Here is an 18,226-nt window from a genome sequence, read left to right as displayed (position 1 = left end):
GCGTTATTCACAATAGCGGACATGTGAGAGCAAACCGAGTGTCCATCCATAGGCGAATGGCTAAAGTGTGCTACGTCCATACAATGCAATATTATTCGACCTTAAAAAGAGGGGAAATTCTGGCCGGGCGCGGTGGCTCACGCCTGTAATCCCAGCACTTTGGGAGGCCGAGACGGGCGGATCACGAGGTCAGGAGATCGAGACCATCCTGGCTAACACGGTGAAACCCCGTTTCTACTAAAAAAACACAAAAAACTAGGCAGGCGAGCTGGCGGGCGCCTGTAGTCCCAGCTACTCGGGAGGCTGAGGCAGGATAATGGCGTAAACCCGGGAGGCGGAGCTTGCAGTGAGCTGAGATCCGGCCACTGCACTCCAGCCTGGGCGACAGAGCGAGACTCTGTCTCAAAAAAAAAAAAAAAAAAAAAAAAAGAGGGGAAATTCTGACATTAGCTACAACATAGATGAACCTTGAGGACATTATGATGAGTGAAATAAGCCAAACACAAAAGGACAAATTCTGGGCCGGGCGCGGTGGCTCAAGCCTGTAATCCCAGCACTTTGGGAGGCCGAGACGGGCGGATCACGAGGTCAGGAGATCGAGACCATCCTGGCTAACACAGTGAAACCCCGTCTCTACTAAAAAAAAAAAAACATAAAACTAGCCGGGCGAGGTGGCGGGCGCCTGTAGTCCCAGCTACTCGGGAGGTTGAGGCAGGAGAATGGCGTAAACCTGGGAGGCAGAGCTTGTAGTGAGCTGAGGTCAGGCCACTGCACTCCAGCCTGGGCGACAGAGCAAGACTCCGTCTCAAAAAACAAACAAAAAAAAAGAGGCGACATGCCACCTCTTAGCCATTAGGATAGCTACTAGCAAAAAAACAGAAAATAACAAATTTTGGCAAGAACATGGAGAAACTGGAAACTGTGCATGGTTGCTGGGGATGTAAAATGGTGCAGCTTCTATGGAAAACAGTATTATGTTTCTGAAAAAAATTAGAAATAGAATTACCATATGATCTAGTAATCCCCCTTCTAGGTGGATACCCAAAAAACTGAAAACACAGTGTCAAGGAGACATCTGCAGATTCCCGCTCATGGCAGCGTTATTCACAATAGCGGACATGTGAGAGCAAACCGAGTGTCCATCCATAGGCGAATGGCTAAAGTGTGCTACGTCCATACAATGCAATATTATTCGACCTTAAAAAGAGGGGAAATTCTGGCCGGGCGCGGTGGCTCACGCCTGTAATCCCAGCACTTTGGGAGGCCGAGACGGGCGGATCACGAGGTCAGGAGATCGAGACCATCCTGGCTAACACGGTGAAACCCCGTTTCTACTAAAAAAACACAAAAAACTAGGCAGGCGAGCTGGCGGGCGCCTGTAGTCCCAGCTACTCGGGAGGCTGAGGCAGGATAATGGCGTAAACCCGGGAGGCGGAGCTTGCAGTGAGCTGAGATCCGGCCACTGCACTCCAGCCTGGGCGACAGAGCGAGACTCTGTCTCAAAAAAAAAAAAAAAAAAAAAAAAGAGGGGAAATTCTGACATTAGCTACAACATAGATGAACCTTGAGGACATTATGATGAGTGAAATAAGCCAAACACAAAAGGACAAATTCTGGGCCGGGCGCGGTGGCTCAAGCCTGTAATCCCAGCACTTTGGGAGGCCGAGACGGGCGGATCACGAGGTCAGGAGATCGAGACCATCCTGGCTAACACAGTGAAACCCCGTCTCTACTAAAAAAAAAAAAACATAAAACTAGCCGGGCGAGGTGGCGGGCGCCTGTAGTCCCAGCTACTTGGGAGGCTGAGGCAGGAGAATGGCGTAAACCCGGGAGGCGGAGCTTGCAGTGAGCCGAGATCGCGCCACTGCACTCCAGCCTGGGCGACAGAGTGAGACTCCGTCTCAACCAAAAAAAAAAAAAAAAAAAAAAAAAAAAAAAAAGGACAAATTCTGTATGATCCCTCTTCTATGAGGTACCTGGAGCAGTCAAATGGATTCAGACAGAAAGCAGACGGTGGTGCCAGTGGGGAGAAGGAAATAGAGAGTTCCTGCTTAATGGGCAGAGTTTCCTTTTGGAAAGAAAAGAGACATGAGGACAGATTGCACAACCGTGTAAATGTACTCAATGCCACTAAACTGTACACTTAAAAATGGTGGAGATGGTTAGGATGGTTTTATGTTACATGTTTTTACCACAATTTTATGTATTCGTTTTTGAGATAGGGCCTCACTTTGTCATCCAGGCTGAATTGCAATGGCACGGTCACAGCTCACTGCAGCCTCAACCTTCAGGGCTCAAGCGATCCTCCTGCCTTAGTTCCCCAAGTAGCTGGGTCCACATGGCGTGTACCACCATGCCCGGCTAATTTTTTTTTTTTTTTTTTTTTTTTTTTTGTGCAGATGAGGGTTTGCCATTTTGCCCGGCTGGTCTCGAACTCCACACCTCAAGCAATGCTCCCACCTCAGCCTCCCAAAGTGCTGGTATTACAGGCAGGAGCCACCATACTCAGCCCGCAATTTTAAAAACAAACAAAGAGATGAAGTGAAAGCTTCAGAAGCTTTGTCTGAAGCTGCACAACTAGTTAGCAACAGGGCCAGAATGGGGACCCAAATCTCCCAAGCCCCAGCAGACGCCCCCCCAACACACCAGCACCAGAAAGTGTCTGGGTCCCTGACAGCAGCTTCAAGTACCTGCACTAGCAGTGAGATTGCCATCCTCCTGACTTCTTATGCAAAAAAATAAGCACTTCTTGTTGCACCCACTACAGTTGGGTTGTGATTTACTTGCAGCCCCTCGTGATCCTAACCAGTACCATCATGCTAAGAGTCACATCTCCTGACCCACAGGCCCGTGCATTCTGCACCACATCTAGTTTGGACGGGTGTGGAAAGGCTGCTGCAGGCTCATCACCCCATCACAACCCTCACAAACACAACTCCTCTACCAGAGAGTGGGAACTACTGGGACCCGGGAGCCATTCCTCAGTGTGTGTGTGTGTGTGTGTGTGTGTGTGTGTGTGTGTGTACACAGATATGTTGCAGACCAAGAGCTGAACACTGCGAATATGTAAAGCCACAGAGATGGAGAAAAGCAGAGTGTGATAATTGAGACATTGGGGTCATCATGCCTGGTGGCAGGGGAAAGAGGAGGGGCTGGGCAGTAGGTGTTCCTGGGACACTCCAGGTAGGCCCCAGGTGCTTCGAGTCTTTGGGAAATATGAGGTCCATTTGGACTCCATGCCAGGCCACTGCCCCCCACATCCGGGATCAGGGCAGACAAGCTGCTATTCTTTTAATTTACCTCTTCAGTCCCCTTCTTCACCCCACCAGGGTCCTGTTGCCCTCTGTGAGCCCTGCTTCAAGGCCCAGAAGGCACCCCAGGAATTCTCACTTCCAAGATTGTGTTCCTGCCATTCACACACTTGGAAGGGCTCCCCTGCCTGCCCAAAGCCTCCCTGCTGTTATGCAGCCATCCTCTCGTCCCGTCCTCATCCCGGGTCCTTGTCCTCGTCCTCGCTTCTTCCCTGAAGACTCTGCAGACCAGCCCCCAGAGTGGCCCACCCCTCCTTGGCTTTTCCTGCCGAGGTCACAGTACATTTATTGAGCTCCAGCTCTGTACCTGGCACAAAACACCTATGCTAGCACCCCCAACTCTTCTACAGCCTGTGAGATGTCAATGGGCAAGTGAGAGGCGACTGACCGAGACTCAGGAAGGGCTGTCCCTCGTCCAGTGTCAGGAGCAAGCAAAGGGAGAGCCAGGACTGGGCTCCAAGGCCGAAACTCTGCAATCGATCCTTTCATTCCTGGTGAGTGGAGAGCCCTTGAACCTCCTGTGCTTAGGTCAGCGTAGGGCCCAGCTGAAAACTCAGTGGAGATGCGCCAGTGATTTTCCACCTTCTGGTACCCCAGCCTTTCCAGAGAGCTCTGGATGGAACGCCTCTCGGGGAGAACCTGGGCACCCCTGCCTTGCTAAACACACTATTCTGGAAAGTCGTGTCAGCTTTTCCCACAGCTCGAAGGTGTCCCTTTACCACGTCCCATGCTTCACCACAGTGTGGAGATGGCCCTGGGGGATGCAGGAGGGAAAGGGCCATTTGCCCCTGCAGTAATTCTCCAGCTCTCGGATCTGCTGAAGAGGACTGATCCCTATCTAGTTCTAGATTGGTCAGTCCCCATCTGGATCTGTCAGTCGCCTCTCACACACACGTACGCAGTTGTCATTACCGGATTCTGCTAGCGTAGCCCTCTGGAGCCTGCCCTGTCCCATGACGCACTCTGCTGTGAGCTGGGAAAATCCACTGTCTGGAACTATATCTAAAGGTCTTGGGAGACCACAGAGGTGAGGGAGAGGCAAGGGCTTTGGAGTTCGAACTCTGGCTATGACCCTGAATGCTGGGAGACCTTGGTCAAGTGACTTCATGTCTCTGAGGCCCGGTTTCAGAATCAATCAAATGGGAATGGTAATAGCTACCACTCACAGTTGCTCTGGGGGTCCGTGGAGAAAATTCCCAGAAAGCACCAGCACAGCAGGTGCAGAATCCACCCTTCCAAAGCTCAGAGGACTCACCACCTCCTGGGGGGGTGCCCTTCCCACCTCTCCCCCCGAGAGGAGCACAGAGCTCAGAGTCTGTAGAACACAGATCAAGGCTTATCCACACAGGGTGGGGAGTTAGAGACTCACTCCTCCTCCCTGGTTTCCTCCTCCGGTTTTGCCTACCTCACTGAGTACTGAGTTCACGATAGGAGACGCAGAAGCCCTTGGTAAGGGACCCTGCAACACCAGATAAGATGTTCGTGTTTTCATCATTGCCTCTACCTTGCAGGCAAGGACTTGGAGATGCAGAAGGGCAAGAGGCTTTCTCAAGCTCATGGGCAGAAAGCAGTGCCCTTAGACTCCAGTCTGCTGGCTCTGACACCCACGGGCTGCAAAGACAGGTGGGCAAAAAAGGATAGAGAGAAGGAATGAGTGGGTGAATAGATTACCCGAGCACTCCTGGAGCCTCAGACCTGCCCATTATTGTAGGGTTGACCTATTAAAGTAAGCACATCTCCCAAATACAAACAGGTTTTTCCAAGACTATCTGCTTGAGGAAAGACCGTTTCCTCCATTACTTAGGCTGCTGCCCTATCCTTGGAGTCGTTTGGCCCTCATTGGGTGGAGTCATAAAAAGCCGCATCAGCCTTGGGTGGCTGCCCCCCTACTCCTCTCTCCTTCCTTTGTTCCTTCCATCCACAGTGTTTATTGAGCACCTACTTTAGGCAAAGCTATGTTTGAAGCGTTGAGGACATAGCTGTGAACAGAGAAAGTTCTTGCCCACTCTGAGGTCACAGGACACACATAGCAGAACTCGTGCATAATATAATTTCAGGACATAAAAATTTAATCAGGGGAGGGTGATACAGACTAAGCTCTTTGGTTTAATTCATTTTTTTTTTTTTTTTTTTTTTGAGATGGAGTCTCACTCTGTCGCCCGGGCTGGAGTGCGGTGGTGCGATCTAGGCTCACTGCAAGCTCCGCCTCCTGGATTTACGCCATTCTCCTGCCTCAGCCTCCTGAGTAGCTTGGACTACAGGTGCCTGTCACCGCGCCAGGCTAATTTTTTGTATTTTTAGTAGAGATGGGGTTTTAGTAGGATGGTCTCAATCTCCTGACCTTGTGATCTGCCCGCCTTGACCTCCCACAGTGCTGGGGTTCCAGGCGTGAGTCCACCATGTCCGGGCTCAAATTTCATTTTTTTCTTTTGGTCATCAGTACACATAGTGCAAAATAAAAAGTTGCAAAGGGATACAGAGTTAAAGCTTTTAACAGTTTATGTTTTTCAAAAACACCATAAAGAGGGTAAAAATGCAGCCTCAAACTGGGAGAAGTTATAACTGATAAGGATTTAAATCCATACCATATAAGAAATGTCTATAATTGGCTGGCTACGGTGGCTCACACCTGTAATCCTGGCACTTTGAGAGGCCGGATCACCTGAGGTCAGGAGCTCGAGACCAGCCTGCCCAACATGGTGAAACCCCACCTCTATTAAAAATACAAAATTAGCCAGCGTGGTGGTGCACACCTGTAATCCCAGCTACTTGGGAGGCTGAGGCAGGAGAATCACTTGAACCCGGCAGACAGAGGTTGCAGTGAGTGGACATCAATCTGACATCAGCAGTTAAAGTTGAAGTTGTGTGGTACCCACAGCTGAGCAATTCCACCCAAAATACTTACCCTGAAAAAACTCTCAGCTGCGCACAGTGGCTCACGCCTGTAACCTCAGCACTTTGGGAGGCTGAGGCAGTGGATGGCCTGAGGTCAGGAGTTCAAGACCAGCCTGGCCAACATGGTCAAACCCTTTCTCTACTAAAAATACAAAAAAATTAGCTGGACGTGGTAGCCCGCGCCTGTAATCCCAGCTTCTTGAGAGGCTGCGGCAGAATCACTCGAACCTCGGAGGCGGAGGCTGCGGTGAGCTGAGATGGTGCCACTGCACTCCAGCCTGGGTGACAGAGTAAGATTCCATCTCAAAAAAATAAATAAATAAACTCCTGCTTTCCGCGCTACCCGTAGAGGGGTCCATACAGCGTTGTTCTGGATTCCCATTGTAACTTAAAGGGAAACTTTCACAAGGTCTGGAGCCCTTGATGTCCTGCAAATGAAGGAGGAGCATGTCCTTAAGTTCCTTGCAGCAGGAACCCACTTAGGTGGCACCAATCTTGACTTCCAGATGGAACAGTACATCTAGAAAAGGAAAAGTGACGGCATCTACATCCTAAATCTGAAGAGGACCTGGGAGAAGCTTCTGCTGGCCGCCCATGCCATTGTTGCCATTGAAAACCCTGCTGATGTCAGTGTTATATCCTCCAGGAATACTGGCCAGAGGGCTGTGCTGAAGTTTGCTGCTGCCACTGGAGCCACTCCCATTGCTGGCCGCTTCACTCCTGGGACCTTCACTAACCAGATCCAGGCAGCCTTCCGGGAGCCACGGCTTCTGGTGGTTACTGACCCCAGGGCTGACCACCAGCCTCTTACGGAGGCATCTTATGTTAACCTACCTGCCATTGCTCTGTGTAACACAGATTCTCCTCTGCGCTATGGGGACATTGCCATCCCATGCAACAACAAGGGAGCTCCCTCATTGGGTTTGATGTGGTAGACGCTGGCTCGGGAAGTTCTGCGCATGCGTGACACCATTTCCCGTGGGAGGTCATGCCTGATCTCTCCTTCTACAGAGATCCTGAGGAGATTGAAAAGAAGAGCAGGCTGCTGCTGAAAAGGCAGTGACCAAGGAGGAATTTCAGGGTGAATGGACTGCTCCAGCTCCCGAGTTCACTGCTACTCAGCCTGAGGTTGCAGACTGGTCTGAAGGTGTGCAGGTGCCCTCTGTGCCTGTTCAGCAGTTCCCTACTGAAGACTGGAGGGCTCAGCCTGCCACGGAAGACTGGTCTGCAGCTCCCACTGCTCAGGCCACTGGATGGGTAGAAGCAACCACTGCATAGTCTTAAGCTGTTTTTGCACTGGCTCTTCAGCAACATGAAAGTAAAGTTGATGGAAAATAAACATCGGTTTCTGAAATAGAAAAAACTCTCAAACATATGCACAGGAACATGTATAAGAATAATCATAGCACTACAGTTTCTTACAGAAACACACTGGAAACAATTCAAATGTCCATTATCTGTATGAATACAGAAAATGGCATATTCGCACAAAGAAATAGTATATTGACAGAAAGAATACTTTTTACAGCTACATACAACAACGGAAATGCATCTCAGTATCATAATCTCGATATATTATTTAAAAAACCAAAGCAATTCTTAGAATACACATAGCGTGATTCAGAAATGAAAACGTGCAAAACCAAACAACATACTGTTTAAAGATGCAAACGTATAGAATGAAACTATTGAAAAAAACACAAGGGGATGAAAAACACAAAAATCAGGATAGTGGTGGCTGGGTACAGTGGCTTATGCCTGTAATCCCAGCACTTTGGGAGGCTGAGGAAGGCAGATCGCTTGAGTCCAGGAGTTTGAGACCAGCCTGGGCAACATGGTGAAACTCCATCTCTACTAAAAATACAAAAATTAGCAGGGCGTGGTGGCACATGCCTGTAATCCCAGCTACTCGGGAGGCTGAGGCACAAGAATGGCTTGAGCTGGGGAGGCAGAAGTTGCAGTGAACCGAGATGATGCCACTGCACTCCAGCCTGGATGACAGAGCTAGACTCCATCTCAAATAAATAAATAAATAATGCTTACTCCCTTCTCCCCTGTGGATCTGGTTTTACCTGGGAGTTCATGCACCAGGGCATAGCTAACAGCAGACGCTCCACTGTTCTGGCCCTCATTATGGATTCCATGCAGGAGGCTGATGGGGGATGGTCACCAGGAGATGGAGATTCCACCCTGACTTTGCACTTGGCTGCCAAATGGCCTTGCCTGTGGCCTTCCTGCCCACCTTGAACTTGAGCTTCCCCATCTGAGGATCACAATGGTTCTGACTGTCCATCATTTTCCCCAGTACACACCAGCTGTCACCATTGCATATGGAAACTGCTGCTAGTATAATTGCAGGTCAAGGACAAAAGCAGAGTTGAAAGAGCGAAACCCTCAAAGGTCTAGCCCTTCATCTTGACAAATCCCTGACGTCACATGGACAGCTCAGGAGCTGGGCAAGGCAAGGCAGCACGGAACCTGGCAAGTTGTTAGAACAAGATTCTGTTCACTCAGCTCTGCTGCCTCCTCTCCCTCGGATGTGACCTCAGACATGAGCTGGCCAGGGCTGGCCCTCTGAGTCAGCCCTGAGTCCCAGCTACACGCCTTCCCCGTGGGGCTGCTGGCCTCAAAGCCTCCTTTAACAAAGAGGGCAGGAGGATGGATGACTTGGCGTGTGTAATATACCCAACTGCAGATGAATAATTGATGTGTTTGAGTATTAATAAGCAGGAACTGGCTATTTTAGCCGTAAAGCCAAAAAGATACTCTGTTAAAGCAAATCCTCCAATCTACACCTAAAGCAACAAAACAAAACAAAACAAAAATCCATAAAGAACAACACCCCCAAACTTCCTAAAACCCCTGCTTTTAACAGAAACCTACTTGGAGGAGAGCCTATTTTTATAAGCATGTTATTTTAAAAATTACAATTTTAGGGTTGAAATGGAAAAAGGACTTAGTGTATGAGTGTGTGTGTGTGTGTGTGTCTGTGTGTGTGATGGTGCCACTGTCTTCCACTCCTGAGGCCTGGCCCTGAGCAGCACACTGTCATTCCTGACTCTGTTTTTTGTTTGTTTATTTTGTTTTGTTTTGAGCTGGAGTTTTGCTTTTGTCACCTAGGCTGGGGTGTAGTGGCGCAATCTCGGCTCACTGCAACCTCAACCTCCCAGGTTCAAGTGATTATCCTGCCTCAGCCTCCTGAGTAACTGGGATTACAGGCACCCGCCACCACACCTGGCTAACTTTTTGTATTTTTAGTAGAGATGGGGTTTCACCATGTTGGTCATGCTGGTCTCAAACTCCTGACCTCAGGTGATCTGCCCACTTCAGCCTCCCAAAGTGCTGGGATTACAAATGTGAGCCACCGCGCCTGGCCAAAAACAATATAATCATATCAATAGGCACAGAAAAAGCATTTGACAAAATGGAACACTTTTTTTTTGAGATGGGGTTTTTTGCTCTTGTTGCCCAGGCTGGAGTAGCAGGGGCAGGATTGGTGGGATCCCGGGTCACTGCAACCTCCACCTCCCAGGCGGGAGTTCTCATGCCTCAGCCTCTCAAGCAGCTGCGATTATAGGCACGTGACATCACGACCGGCTAATTTTTGTATTTTCAGTAGAGACGAGGTTTCACCATGTTGCCCGGGTTGGTCTCGAACTCCTGGCATCAGGAGATCTGCCTGCCTTGGCCTCTCAAAGTGCTGGGATTACAGGTGTGAGCCACCATGCCTGGCCATGCAACACTTTTTTCAGAGACAGGGTCTAGCTCTGTTGCCCAGGCTATAGTACAGTGGCATAGGCATACCTCACTGTAGCCTCGAACTCCTGGGTTCAATCAACCATCTTGCCTCAGCTTCCTGAGTAGCTAGGAATACAGCCATGCACCACCACACCTGGCTCATTCTTTAAAAACAGTTTTTTAAAATTAGAAATGGGGTCTTGCTATGTTGCCCAGGCTGGTCTCGAACTCTGGGCCTCAAGTGATTCTCCAACCTCAGCTTCCCAAAGTGCTGAGATTATAGGTGTGAGGCACCATACCTGGCCCCAAGATAATTTCACAATAAAAACAAAAAACAAAAAACCACCCTTAACAAACCAGGAATAGAAAGGAACTTTGTATAAAGGGCAACTATGGGCCAGGCGAGGTGGCTTACGCCCGTAATCCCAGCACTTTGGGTGGCCGAGGTAGGTGGATCACCTGAGGTCAGGAGTTCGAAACCAACCTGGCCAACGTGGCGAAACCCCATCTCTTTTGAAAATACAAAAATTAGCTGGGTGTGGTGGTGCCCATCTGTAATCCCAGTTACTCAGGAGGCTGAGGCATGAGAATTGCTTGAACCTTGGAGGCAAAGGGTGCAGTGAGCCAAGATCATGCCATTGCACTCCAACCTGGGTGACAGAGCGAGACTCAGTCTCAAGAAAAAGAAAAAGGCAACTATGGTGAAAGACTGAATGCTTTCTTCCTAATATCACGAACAAGACAAGGATGTCTGCTCTTGGCGTTTCTACTGAACATTGTACTGGAGGTTCTAGCTAGGGCAATTAGGCAAGAAAATAAAAGGCATTCAGATTGTAAAGGAAAACTATCTCTATTTGCAGATGTCATGATCCTGCAAAGCCTGGCTAAGAAATCCAGCCAGGCATGGTGGCTCATGCCTGTAATCCCAGCACTTTGGGAGGCAGAGGTGGGTGGATCACCTGAGGTCAGGAGTTTGAGACCAGCCTGGCCAACATGGTGAAACCCCATTTCTACTAAAAATACGAAAAAAATAAATAAATAAATAACTGGGTGTGGTGGTGTGCACTTGTAATCCCAGCTACTTGGGAGACTGAGACAGGAGAATCACTTGAACCCGGGAGGCGGAGATTGCAGTGAGCCAAGATTGCGCCATTGCACTCCAGCCTGAGCAACAGAGCGAGACTCCAGTCTCAAAAAAAAAAAGGGGGGGGGGGAATACTAAGAAATCCAGTAAAAAACTAAGAATTAATGAACAAATTGAGCAAGGTTGCAGGCTACAAGATCAATATACAAAAATTAATTATATATATATATATATATCTTTTTTTTTTTTTTTTTTTTTTTTTTTTGAGACGGAGTTTCACTCTGTTGCCTGGGCTGGAGTGCAGTGGTGCAATCTTGGCTCACTGCAACCTCCACCTCCCAGGTTCAAGTGATTCTCCTGCCTCGGCCTCCCGAGTAGCTGGGACTACAGGGGCCTGCCACCACACCTAATTTTTGTATTTCTACTAGAATCGGAGTTTCACCATGTTGGCCAGGGTGATTTTGACTCCTGACCTCAAGTGATCCATGCTCCTTGGCCTCCCAAAGTGCTGGGATTACAGGCATGAGCCACCATACCTGGCCCAATTATATTTCTTCCTTCCTTTCTTTTTTTTTTTTTTGAGATGGAGTCTCACTCTGTAGCCTAGGCTGGATGGCAGTGGCATGAACTTGGTTCACCACAACCTCCGCCCCTCAGGTTCAAGTGATCCTCGTGCCTCAGCCTTCCAAGTAGCTGGGATTACAGGTGTGTGCCACCACAAGTGGCTAATTTTTGTATTTTTAGTAGAGACAAGGTTTCGCCATGTTGGTCAGGCTGGTCTCAAACTCCTGGCCTCAAGTGATCCACCCACCTCGGCCTCCCAAAGTGCTGGGATTCCAGGTGTGAGCCATCATGCCCAACTGAAAATCAATTATATTTCTATGTAGTGGCAATGAGCAAACTGAAAAAGAAATTTTAAAAATGTTATTTATAAGATCATCAAAAATAATAAAATACATAGAAATAAATTTAACAAAAGAAGTGCAAATTTGGCTAGGCGCGGTGGCTCACGCTTGTAATCCCAGCACTCTGTGAGGCCGAGGCGGGCAGATCACGAGGTCAGGAGATCAAGACCATCCTGGCTAACACAGTGAAACCCCGTCTCTACTAAAAATACAAAAAATTAGCCGGGCGTTGTGGCGGGCACCTGTAGTCCCAGCTACTCGGGAGGCTGAGGCAGGAGAATGGTGTGAACCCGGGAGGCGGAGCTTGCAGTGAACTGTGATTGCGCCACTGCACTCCAGCCTGGGCGACAGAGTGAGACTCCATCTAAAAAAAAAAAAAGAAGTGCAAATTTATACTTTAAAACTACAAAATATTGTTGAAAAAATTAAAGACCTAAGTATATGGAGAGACACCCATGTTTAGGGATCAGAAGGACTTAATATTGATAACATAGCAATGCTTCCTAAATTGAGTTACACATTCAATGCAATCCTTATTAAAATCCCAGTTGACTTCTTTGTGGAAATTGACAAATAAATCCTAAAACTCACATGGTAATTCAAGAGACTCAGAATAGCCAAAAGAACCTTGGAAAAAAAAGAGCAGAGTTGGAGGATTCACACTTTCTGACTTCAAAACTTACTACCAATGCTATAGTAATTAAGACCATGTGGTACTGGCAGAAGGATAGACATATAAGTCACTGAAATAGAATTGAGCCCAGACATAAACCTTCACTTTTGCAGTCAATTGATTTTAGGGAAGGTGCCAGGATAATTTTTTTGTTTGTTTGTTTTGTTTTGTTTTTTGTTGCTTTTGAGATACAGTCTAGCTCTGTCGCCCAGGCTGGAGTGCAGTGGCACGATCTTAGCTCACTGCAACCTCTGTCTCCCAGGTTCAAGCAATTCTTCTGCCTCAGCCCCTTGAGTAGCTGGGATTACAGGCGCCCGCCACCACGCCCAACTAATTTTTGTATTTTTAGTAGAGATGGAGTTTCACAGTGTTTGCCAGGCTGGTCTCGAACTCTTGACCTTGTGATCTGCCTGCCTCAGCCTCCCAAAGTGCTGGGATTACAAGCGTGAGCCACCGCGCCTGGCCGCCAACGTAATTTAATTGGGGGCAAAATGGTGCTGTGACAACTGAATATCCACATTCACAAGAATGAATTTGGACTCCTATCTCAAATCATATACAAAAATTAACTCAAAGTGGATCAAAGACATAAATATGAGACTTAACATTATGAAACTATCAGAAAAAAGTAGGTGGAGGTCTTCACAACCTTGCATTAGGCAATGGTTTCTTAGCTATGACACAATGCACATGCAGCAGCCACAACAAAGTAGATAAAGTGGACATCATCAGAATGAAAAACTTTTGTGCTTTAAAGGAAACTACCAAGAAAGTAAAAAAAGAAACCACAGAAGAGAATAAAAATTTTGCACATCATGGATCTGTTAAGGGACTTCTATCTAGAATACATAAAAAAATATTACAACTCAATAATAAAAAGACAAAAAAATTAAAAGTGGATGAAAAATCTGAACAGATATTTCTACAAAGAAGACATACAAATGGCCAGTAAGCATATGAAAAGATGCTCAGCATCATCAGCCATGAGGAAATGCCATCTAAACCACAATAAGATCTCACTCCACACCCACGAGAATGTCTATCATCAAAACACCAGATAATACTATATAACTGTTGACCAAATATAGAGAAATACACTGCTGGTAAGACTGTTAAATGGTGCAGCCACTTGGGAAAACAGATTAATAGGAATTACAGAAAGAGAGAACAGAGAAAAAGGAGGGAAGAAAATTATCCAAGAAATAATAAATAAGGCTTTTCCAAAGCTGAAAAATGACCTCCAGTGACCAACCCAATGAGTGAAATTTCTTTTTCTTTCTTTTCTTCCTTCCTTCCTTTCTTTTTTTTTTTTTTTTTTTTTTTTGAGACAGAGTCTTGCTCTGTCACCCAGGCTAGAGTGCAGTGGTGCAATCTCAGCTCACTGCAACCTCCACCTCCCAGGTTCAAGTGATTCTCCTGCCTCAGCCTCCCAACTAGCTGGGACTACAGGCACATGCCACCATGCCTGGCTAATTTTTGTATTTTTACTAAAGATGGGGTTTCACCGTGTTAGCCAGGATGGTCTTGATCTCCTGACCTCGTGATCTGCCCGCCTCAGCCTCCCAAAGGGCTGGGATTACAGGCATGAGCCACCGTGCCTAGCCCCAGTGAGTGAAATTTCGTGACACCAAGGACAAAGAGAAAGCTGGGAACTCTGCTTTCTGCAAAGACAGCTTACTGGGCACTCTGAGTAGTAAGCAGTATGATTAGACCTTGGGTAGAGCATGCTCTCTGAGTAGTTTCTGGTCTCACAAGGGTTCTAAGAAAGGCCCTCCTTGTGTTGTTGGGAAGGGAAGGTTAAGACGTTGCTTAAATTCAGAATTTTGATCCTTTTGTAGTTCATGAGCGTGCTGATTGGGTATTCATGAACATGTGTGAGATGTGCCGCTTTTGAACTTTGTTAAGACATTGACTCATTACCTTCTGATGTGAAAAAAATTAGATTTTGCTAAATTAAATATGCATGGTAAAACTTCAAAGGCAATCATTATAAGAATGAAAATAGAAGTATACATTCCAAAACAGAAAAGAGAACAAACTAGAATGGGAAAACAAGTATACCATCAAACAAAATCCCACCAATTGATCCCCCCAAAAAAGGCAGGAAAGGAGAACAAAGAAACATAAAATTCAGAAAAAATATAAATAACATTGTAAAAACTCAAATATTTGACAATTATAATAAAACTGAACAAAATTTCTTAGTTAAAAGAGTAGGAAGCTGGGTGTGGTGGTTCACGCCTGTAATCCTAGCACTCTGCGAGGCTGAGGTGACAGGATCACCTGAGCCCACGAGTTGGAGACCAGCCTGGGCAACATAGTGAAACCCCATCTCTATTTAAAATTAAAAAAAAAAAAAAAGACTAGGAGACTGATTATCTTATGGAATTTTTTAAAAACATCAAAATCCAAGGCTGAGCATAATGGCTCAATCCTGTAATCCCAACGCTTTGGAAAGCCAAGGTGGGGGAACCACGTGGGCCCAGGAGTTTAAGACCAGCCTGAGCAACACGGTAAAAACCTCCTGTCTCTACAAAAAAATTAAATAATTAGCCAGGCATGGTGGCACGTGCCTGGAGTCCCAGTTACTTGGGAGGCTGAGGTGGGAGGATCATTGAGCCTGGGAGGTTGAGGCTGCAGTGAGCAATGTTCACACCACTGCCCTCCAGCCTGGGTGACAGAGTGAGATCCTGTCTCAAAAAAACAAAACAAAATGGGCTGGGTGTGGTGGCTCACACCTGTAATCCCAGCACTTTGGGAGGCCGAGGCGGGCGGATCACAAGGTCAGGAGTTTGAGACCAGCCTGGCCAACATAGTGAAACCCCGTCTCTACTAAAAATACCAAAATTAGCTGGGTGTGGTGGCAGGCGCCTGTAGTCCCAGCTACTCGGGAGGCTGAGGCGCGAGAATCGCTGGAATCTGGGAGGCAGAGTTTGCAGTGAGCTGAGATGATGCCATTGCACTCCAGCCTGGGTGACAGAGTGAGACTCTGTCTCAAAAAACAAAACAAAACAAAAAACAAAAATAATAACTCAGTTATATGCTGTTCAAGGAGATACATTAAAGCCCTAAGGACACAGAAAAGCTGAAATAAAAAGATAGAAAAGGATAGGCCAAGCAAACACCAATGAAAAGAAAACTGTTGTAACAATATTAATATCACACAAAATAGATTGTAAGACAAAATGCATTGTTAGAAATAAAGTGTGTCACTAGTAATGTTTAATTTACCTGGGTGATATAATAACTTAAAACTTGTATGCATCTAATAAAATGCCTTCAAAATATATAAAGCAGGGGCCGGGTGTAATCCCAGCACTTTGGGAGGCCAAGGCGAATGGACCATGAGGTCAAGAGATCGAGACCATCCTGGCCAACATGGTGAAACCCCATCTCTACTAAAAATAGAAAAATTAGGTGGGTGTGGTGGCGCACCTGTAACCCCAGCTACTCCTGAGGCTGAGGCAGGAGAATCGCTTGAACTCGGGAGGTTGAGGTGGCAGTGAACCAAGATCACACCACTGCACTGTAGCCCAGGGGACACAGCAAGACCTTGTCTCAAAAAAATAAGTAAAAAATAAATTTATATGGAAATACAAAAGAATGAGAATAGCCAAAAACTCCCCTAAAGAAAAGGAACAGGCCGGGCGCGGTGGCTCACGCCTGTAGCCCAGCACTTTGGGAGGCCGAGGCGGGCGGATCACGAGGTCAGGAGATCGAGACCATCCTGGCTAACACAGTGAAACCCCGTCTCTACTAAAAATACAAAAAACTAGCCGGGCGAGGTGGTGGGCGCCTGTAGTCCCAGCTACTCAGGAGGCTGAGGCAGGAAAACGGCGTGAACCCGGGAGGCGGAGCTTGCAGTGAGCTGAGATCTGGCCACTGCACTCCAGCCTGGGCGACAGAGCGAGACTGCATCTCAAAAAAAAAAAAAAAAAAAAAAAAAAGAAGAGGAACAAGGCAGGACAACTACCTCACTGCTTGTCAAAACTTATTATAAAGTATGGTCATTAAGGCAGTGTGATTTTAGTGCACAAATGCAAAAATCGTCCAGTGAACCAGCAAGAAAAACTGAAGCAGACCAACACACATGGACACCTGATTGACAATAGAGGGCATTGCAGAGCCTGGAGAACAGTCTTCTTTTTTTTTTTTTTTTCTTTCTTTTTTTTTTTTTAGTTTAGACAGGGTTTCTCCATGTTGGCTAGACTTGTCTCAAACTCTTGAGCTGAAGTAATCCACCTGGCTCAGTCTCTCAAAGTGCTGGGATTACTGGTGTCAGCCACCGCGCCCAGACTGCCGCTTGTATATTTTCTTTGGAAAAATGTGTATACACACACTTAGCCCCAATTTTTTTTTTTTTTTTTTTGAGACGGAGTTTTACTCTTGTTGCCCAGGCTGGAGTGCAATGGCACGATCTCGGCTCACTGCAACCTCCGCCTCCCGGGTTCAAGCGATTCTCCTGCCTCAGCCTCCCTACTAGCTGGGATTATAGGCATGTGCCACCATGCCCGGCCAATTTTGTATTTTTAGTAAAGACAAGATTTCTCCATGTTGGTCAGGCTGGTCTCGAACTCCCGACCTCAGGTCATCCGCCCGCCTGGGCCTCCCAAAGTGCTGGGATTACAGGCGTGAGCCACCGTGCCCGGCCAGTCCAATTTTTAATTGAGTTGTGTTTTTATTATTGAGTTGTAAGAATTATTTACATAGCAGTGATAGCACAGAAGATGATAGAGTAGAAAGTGCCAGGAATCTGTCGCCCCCATCTAGACAATAATCTGGCAGAATCTGTCTGATGCAACTATTTTGGAACTCTGATGTCCATCTGAAGGCTTGCAGCTTCCAGGGGAAGGCTTGTATCTTACTCCTTTTTGTGCTGCTGTAACAGAATGCCACAGACTGGCTAGTTTACAAGAAAATAAATTCATCAGCTCACAGTTTTGGAGGCTGGGAAGTCCAAGATCAACGAGCTGGCATTCTTCTTGGGGGTCTTCTTGTGGTGTCAGCCCATGGCAGATGGGCAAAGAGAAGAGAGAGAGAAAGAGAGAGCAAAAGGGGGCCTAACTCCCCCCCCCTTTTTTTTTTTTTTGAGACAGAGTCTCACTCTGTCACCCGGGTTGGAGTGCAGTGGCATGATCATAGCTCACTGCAGCCTCAATCTCCTGGGCTCAAGCAATCCTCCCACTTCAGCCTCCCCAGTAGCTGGGACTGCAGCCATGTGCCACCATGCCTGGCTAGTTTTATTATTTTTAGTACAGACAGGATCTCACTATGTTGCCCAGGCTGGTCTTAAACTCCTGAGCTCAAGCAATCCTCCCACCTTGGCCTCCCAAAGTACTGGGATTACAGGTGTGAGTTACTATGCCCAGCCTTCTCCGTTTTATAATTAACACACTCTCATAATAATAAATGCATTCCCAAGACAATGGCATTAATTAATTCACTCCACTCTTGTGGCATAATCATCTCTTATTTTTATTTTATTTTATTTATTTTTTGAGACATGGTTTTGCTTTGTTACCCAGACTAGCGTGCAGTGACATGATCATAGCTCCCTGCAGCCTTGAAATCCCGGGCTCGAGCGATCATCCCACTTCAGCCTCCTGAGTGGCTAGGACTA

The 18,226-nt window shown here is 47.1% G+C and overlaps 1 non-coding gene and 1 pseudogene across 1 annotated transcript; both read left to right on the top strand.

Moving 5' to 3' along the window:
• Positions 1–4,059: 4,059 nt before the first annotated feature.
• LOC104654504 lies at positions 4,060–7,484 on the top strand (annotated as a pseudogene).
• Positions 7,485–14,432: 6,948 nt separating this feature from the next.
• Positions 14,433–14,535, top strand: LOC115898057. Its single transcript, XR_004057814.1, has one exon. It is a non-coding gene; the product is annotated as a small nucleolar RNA U13 (small nucleolar RNA).
• Positions 14,536–18,226: the final 3,691 nt, after the last annotated feature.

The sequence above is a fragment of the Rhinopithecus roxellana genome, chromosome 5 (genome assembly GCF_007565055.1).
Source record: "Rhinopithecus roxellana isolate Shanxi Qingling chromosome 5, ASM756505v1, whole genome shotgun sequence".
NCBI classification, from domain to species: Eukaryota; Metazoa; Chordata; class Mammalia; order Primates; family Cercopithecidae; genus Rhinopithecus; species Rhinopithecus roxellana.
The sequence above is the reverse complement of the archived record's forward strand: the minus strand, read 5'-3'. Positions and strand labels throughout refer to the sequence as shown.